Raw genomic sequence first — 6000 nt, 5'->3', positions numbered from 1 at the left:
CAACACCTGGGAGTGGTGTCTACACCCTCAGAAGGAGCTCACACCTGCATGCCACAGCAGACAGGAGTACTTCAGTGCCCCCTCTTGGGATGGAGCAAGGGTAGCGCTGAAAAGTTCTTTCACCTAAGTCATAGAACCATAGAATTGTCAGAGTTGGAAGGGACCTCAAGGATCAGCCAGTTCCAACCTCCCTGCCATGGGCAAGGGACACCTCACACTAGAGCAGGTTGCTCAGAGCCACATCCAGCCTGGCCTTAAAAACCTCCAGAGATGAGGCTGCCACCACCTCTCTGGGCAACCTGTTCCAGTATCTCACCACCCTCATGGGGAAGAGTTTTTTCCTAACATCCAGTCTGAATCTACCCACTTCCAGTTTTGCTCCATTCCTCCCAGTGCTATCACTCCCTGACACCCTAAAAAGTTCCTCCCCAGCTTTCCTGTAGCCCCCTTCAGATACTGGAAGGCCACAAGAAGGTCTCCTCAGAGCCTTCTCTTCTCACAGAATCACAGAATCAATAAGGTTGGAAAAGACCTCAAGGATCATCAAAGTCCAACCTGTCACCCCAGACCTCATGACTACTAAACCATGTCACCAAGTGCCATGTCCAATCCCCTCTTGAACACCTCCAGGGATGGTGACTCCACCACCCCCCTGGGCAGCACATTCCAACAGCTAACAACTTTCTCCTCACCTCGAGCCTAAACCTCCCCTGGTGCAGCTTGAGACTGAACAGCCCCAACTGTCTCAGTCTGTCCTCATAGGAGAGGCCAGCACTCCTCTTTCATGTGAGGCTGGACACGAGGAAGAAGTTCTTCACCATGAGAGTGGTGAGACCCTGGAATGGGTTGTCCAGGGAGGTGGTTGAGGCCCCATCCCTGGAGGTGTTTAAGGCCAGGCTGGATGAGGCTCTGGCCAGCCTGCTGTAGTGTGAGGTGTCCCTGCCCATGGCTGGGGGGTTGGAACTGGATGATCCTTGTGGTCCCTTCCAACCCTGACTGATTCTATGATTCCATGTATCCATGCAGCCATGAAGCTATGTGTGTCCATCTCATACCTTGTCCTACATTTTAACCGGGTAGCTTAACATGGATCTCGTTTTCCAGTTAGGAGCTTTACTTCAAGCAGTCAGTGGAGAGAGCTGGGCTGGGGGCTCACTGGGACATTAAAATGATTTCCAACCCTGTCAAACAGCAGCTCTGCTCAGCCAGAAGCCTGGCTCTTATTCAAACTATCAGTAAAGCAGCCAATAGAAGAGGTGACCACCTCAGTTCTAACAGCTGAATTGGACACAAGGCACCAAATTAAACAGATGATTGCGTGATGGAAGAGGAAATAGAGCAAACAATAGGGAACAGGCATGACCTCTAAGGTGAGAAATGCTTAATGAGCAGTTCATTAGCAAGGTAACACCCGCTCCAGCAATTCTGCTTGAAGCCTGCAGTGATTCAACCATGCCTGGGGGGGGGTTGGGGGTGGATTTTCAGTGCTAGCTACCCTACCTGCTTGTAGGGGTGTACATTGTATTGGTGGTTGGAGAATAAATGTACTGAGAGCCTTCTCAGCGTTTCTGGAGTTTGCCAGAATGATGGGCTGAAACCCTGCTGTGCTGTGGTCTCAGATGGCAGTAGTATGGACTTCTGTTTAAACCAACAAGGTGTCCTGAGCATGCCAGGGAGCTTGGCACTCTGGGAAGACCATGCCCCAGCCCATTCTGAGAGCTCCAGCTGCCATTCAGACTGAATGTCCATCCTTCCCCTAGGATTTCTGTGTGCAGTGATTCTGCAATGCAGTGCTGTGCCTACCCAGCTCTGGTACCCAATGCACTGATGAAAATCTGGACAGACACCAGTCCTGTGACACCTGGGATCTGAAATCTGCTACTCCACAGCCCTGCATGAGCTGCAGCTACCAGGAAAGCTTAAAGTAACTTTCTGGTTTGCCCAAGTTGGTCTAAAATTAACCCAGGGTTCAGGCTTTTTTCCTTTTTCCTCTGGCTTTGCTGTACCCAGTAGCTAACACGCAGGGCAGACTGAGAGGATAATTGCTGCTATGTAGGTAATGAAAATGTCACATTTTTAATTGCAAAGGTTTCATCAGCTCCAGGTTTTCTCTCCAGCTTGGGTTTGAAGAGAAAATAGCAATGCAGCAAGAAACTCCCACCACTGTTGATGACCAAGGAACAACTTAGCCCTTGGAGCCTCTCGGTGTTTGACTGTGCCTCAACCCAAGCACTAACCTTCTATCATCCAAGCAGTCCCTCCCTGTAGGGCTACAGCTGGGCTTTATATCTACTAGATTCAGTTGTGAACTCCATCCACAGAATGAAGTCACCACACCAGTGGTCAAAATGGAGATGCAGCAATTCCGACACTTATGCCTTCTGCTGTACGAGGTGGAGAACTAGGGACCCATGCCTGCGGTGCATTAACGCTGCAGCCCGAGGCACGTTTGGGCTGCTGCTGAAGACAGTTACACAGTTGTCAGGATTAAACTTTACACTGAAGATGGACTTTGTTCCACAGCTGACCACCTCTGAACCCAGCTGTGTGTTTTACTGTAGATGCAGTTTATGAGATGGCTGAGGTCACAATAGCATGGTCCAAACCCTGCTCAGTGCAGGTGCTGCCTGCGTGGCTCCTCTCAGCCTGCCTGGCTCTACAAGCTGTGCCTTTCTGTTCCCCTTTCAACTAATTCATCCAGAAAAGGACCACTTCCCTCCCCTCCTCCTTGTATTTTTCCAACCTTGCTCCTGATATTGATGCCAAACCTTCCTTCATTCTGTCTTAGAGAGTCCACAGAAAGCAGACAGGGATCATGAGCCAGCAGTGTGCCCAGGTAGCCAAGAAGGCTAATGGCATCCTGGCCTGCATCAGGAATAGTGTGGCCAGCAGGAGCAGGGAGGTCAATCTTTCCCTATACTCAGCACTGGTTAGACCACACCTAGAGTACTATGTCCAGTTCTGGGCTCCTCAATTTAAGAAGGACATTGAGATGCTGTGGAATGTGTCCAGAGAAAGGCAGTGAGGTTGGGGAGAGGTCTGGAGCACAACCCTATGAGGAGAGGTTGAGGGAGCTGGGGGTGTTTAGCCTGGAGAAGAGGAAACTCAGGGGAGACCTTATTGCTGTCTACAACTGCCTGAAGGGAGGTTGTAGCCAGGTGGGGGTTGATCTCTTCTCCCAGGCACCCAGTGACAGAACAAGAGGACACAGTCTCATGCTGCACCACGGGAAGTTTAGGTTTGAGGTGAGGAGAAAGTTCTTCACAGAAAGAGTAACTGACCATGGAATGTGCTGCCCAGGGAGGTGGTGGAGTCACCGTCCCTGGAGGTGGTCAAAAAAAGATTGGATGTGGCATTTGGAGCCATGGTTCAGTTGTCAGGTGGTGTTAGGTGATAGGTTGGACTTGATGATCTCTGAGGTCTTTTTCAACCTGGTTGATTCTGTGGTTCTGTCTTACCTGTCCAGCCTCTGTTCCAGTCTGGCAGCAAGAGCCCTTCCTTCCCGGGGGCTGGGGTCAGACTGGCACAGGCAGCAGGGGTGCAGGGCTGGGCTGCGTTGAGGTGGCACAGGGAATTCCTCGCTGAGCTGCTGCAGATGCAGGTCCATCAGCCTCATCTGCTGCTGCATCTCTCTCTCCGCCTCCCTCAGGTCCTGCCTGGCTTCTTCCAAAAGGCTGTCGTGCAACGACATCGTCGCACCGCGGAGTGCAGGGGGCGCGGCCGCGGCAGCCTGCGCTCCGGTAGGGCAAAAATTGCCTCGAGAGCCTCGTCTGGAGGCGAGCTGAGTGTGTGAGCAGAGCCACACTGCTCCTGCAGCTTCCAGCGGGCACCTTGTGACATCACAGCTCTGCGGTCGCGGCCACAGCCGCCGTGGGATGCACTGCCCAGCACCACGCACAGCTGCGCTCCCTCACTTCAGATCCCACCCACGGACCAGGGCAGCCTGTGGCAAGGGGGCGTGATGGAGGGGTAGGGGCATGGCGGGGTTGTGTGTGCAGTGGCCAGGCAGAGGAGCACAGGCCACAGGGAGCGTGAGTTGGGTGCCGTTTCATGCACAACATCGATTTAGCTCGGCCGCCTCTGCTGTCTCCCTTTCTCCTGCCCTGGTGCAGCAGTGCAGAGGGAACACAAGCCACCCCTCTCCTCTCCCAGGCACAAATCCCCATGGATCAAGTCCAGGACTCCACTCAGGCTTTTAAGCTTGATCTCTTGAAATGTGTAGGGCTTCCTGCTCCCAGGTTCTGACTGCCACTGCCCTTGGGAGAAGAGGGACATGCACTCAGCAGTGGGCTGCAAAGCCATAGTCTCCTGCAGCCTCCCCCTCCATGCATCTTCACTGCTGTTTAGCACAGCCTTAAAGAGAAGGTGCAAAGTACAGAGAGCTGCAGCTGGGCTTTGGTTTGCATCTTTTTGCAAGTGCTTTACACAAGGTGTTGGGCATGTGATGCCTACATGTTTTTTGCTGATGCCCCAGCATTAGGCAAAGGTGACCAGAAACCTTGATCTGAATATGTCAGGTTGAGCTGCAGGGTGCTGGCACCCCCAGAAGCACCCTCAGCTCCCCCAGTGAGTGCCAGAGAAAGGTGAGGTGCTCATGGCAACGTCTGCATAGCTTCACCCCACTGTCTCTCCATTCTGCTGGCTGCCTTCTCCTGGGATTTTCTCCAAAGGTTACAAGTTTCAGATGGGACTTAAAATTTACAGCTTCCATCAGGACCTTCTCCTTCTTCCTCTTAGCTCTCTGCCTTTTGGTGTTTTTTTGTTTGTTTGTTTGGCTTGGTTTGTTTTGGAGGGGATTATTTTTTGTTGTTGTTGGTTTTGATTGTTTGTTTTTATGGGAAAGCACAGCAAATGGTTAAAAACGTTCAGAAAGGGGAGGTTGTCTTTACCTCCCTTACTGGTAGCTGCAGTTAAGGTACTCCTGGGAACACTTTGAGAGCATGAACTTTCAAACATATTTATGTGCTTGCTCTCACACCATACTAAGCAAACAAGGTGCTATGAAATGCAGATCCAGCTCTTTGCTTCCCCCCACTTACAAATGTTACTCCACAGCTGTTGTCCGCCCGTGCATCAGAACGAGGTGCTGCCTTGGCAAGAGTGGGTGAAATGAGGATTTTGCTTGATGGAAGACAGCAAAGGAGGATGCTACATCCTCTAATATTTTACAGAGGAGCCAGGGCATGTGTGCCTCACACACACAAGGCACTGCTGCAAGCAGTTTATCTGAGCTGACAGTTCCACCTTTGTGGATCCTGTGTGTGTTGGGATCTGCTGCTTCCTCACTGGGAGAGCTTGGGCACGGTGCTTGAGACATCAGATCCTGCCCTGAGGACTTCTGAGGTCATCCTGGTCCTGTCAGACTGTTGCATCATTGTTTTCCTGAGAGTGACCCACATGGGTTTCAGTGTCAGCAATGCTCCTGGCATGGGTGGATTTCCCTGGCTCCCTGAAAGGCATCTCCAGTATACCTGAATCACAAACAGCATTGACATCAAAATCTCCTGGGTGTAATTCTGCTATGAAAACTAAGAGAAGACTACAGGAGTGGGGAGTGCTTCATACTTCAGGGAAGTCTGGTCTTTAAGGGCTTGCAGTGAATTATCGATGGGAATGCATAGTCCTTGTGTATTTGAGAAGACAGGAGAAAGACCCCTTGGGAGCCTGGGAGCTGCTTTAGCTTGCTGGTACTTTCCCTTGGGAGAAGCACCTTCCACTATTATTATCTTTATCCAAAAGCCCAGGTAGCCCCAGAGAAGAAAATATTCCCTGCAGTCTCTGAGGAGCTAAAGCTGAGCTGGCCCTGGGGGCTGCTCCCATTTGGAGGAAGCTGGACCTGATGTGAAAGGGGGACCCCAAGAACCACAAAGAGGAGCAGGTCACATCTCAGTCTTGACAAAAACACACAAGGCTGCCTGTTGGACATTACTCACATATAGACATCGGTGTATCACATGCAAGAACAAATTAAAACAATCAAATAATTTCACATACATAATT

The sequence above is a fragment of the Indicator indicator genome, chromosome 12, assembly GCF_027791375.1.
Source record: "Indicator indicator isolate 239-I01 chromosome 12, UM_Iind_1.1, whole genome shotgun sequence".
NCBI lineage: Eukaryota > Metazoa > Chordata > Aves > Piciformes > Indicatoridae > Indicator > Indicator indicator.
This window is presented reverse-complemented; position numbering follows the sequence as displayed.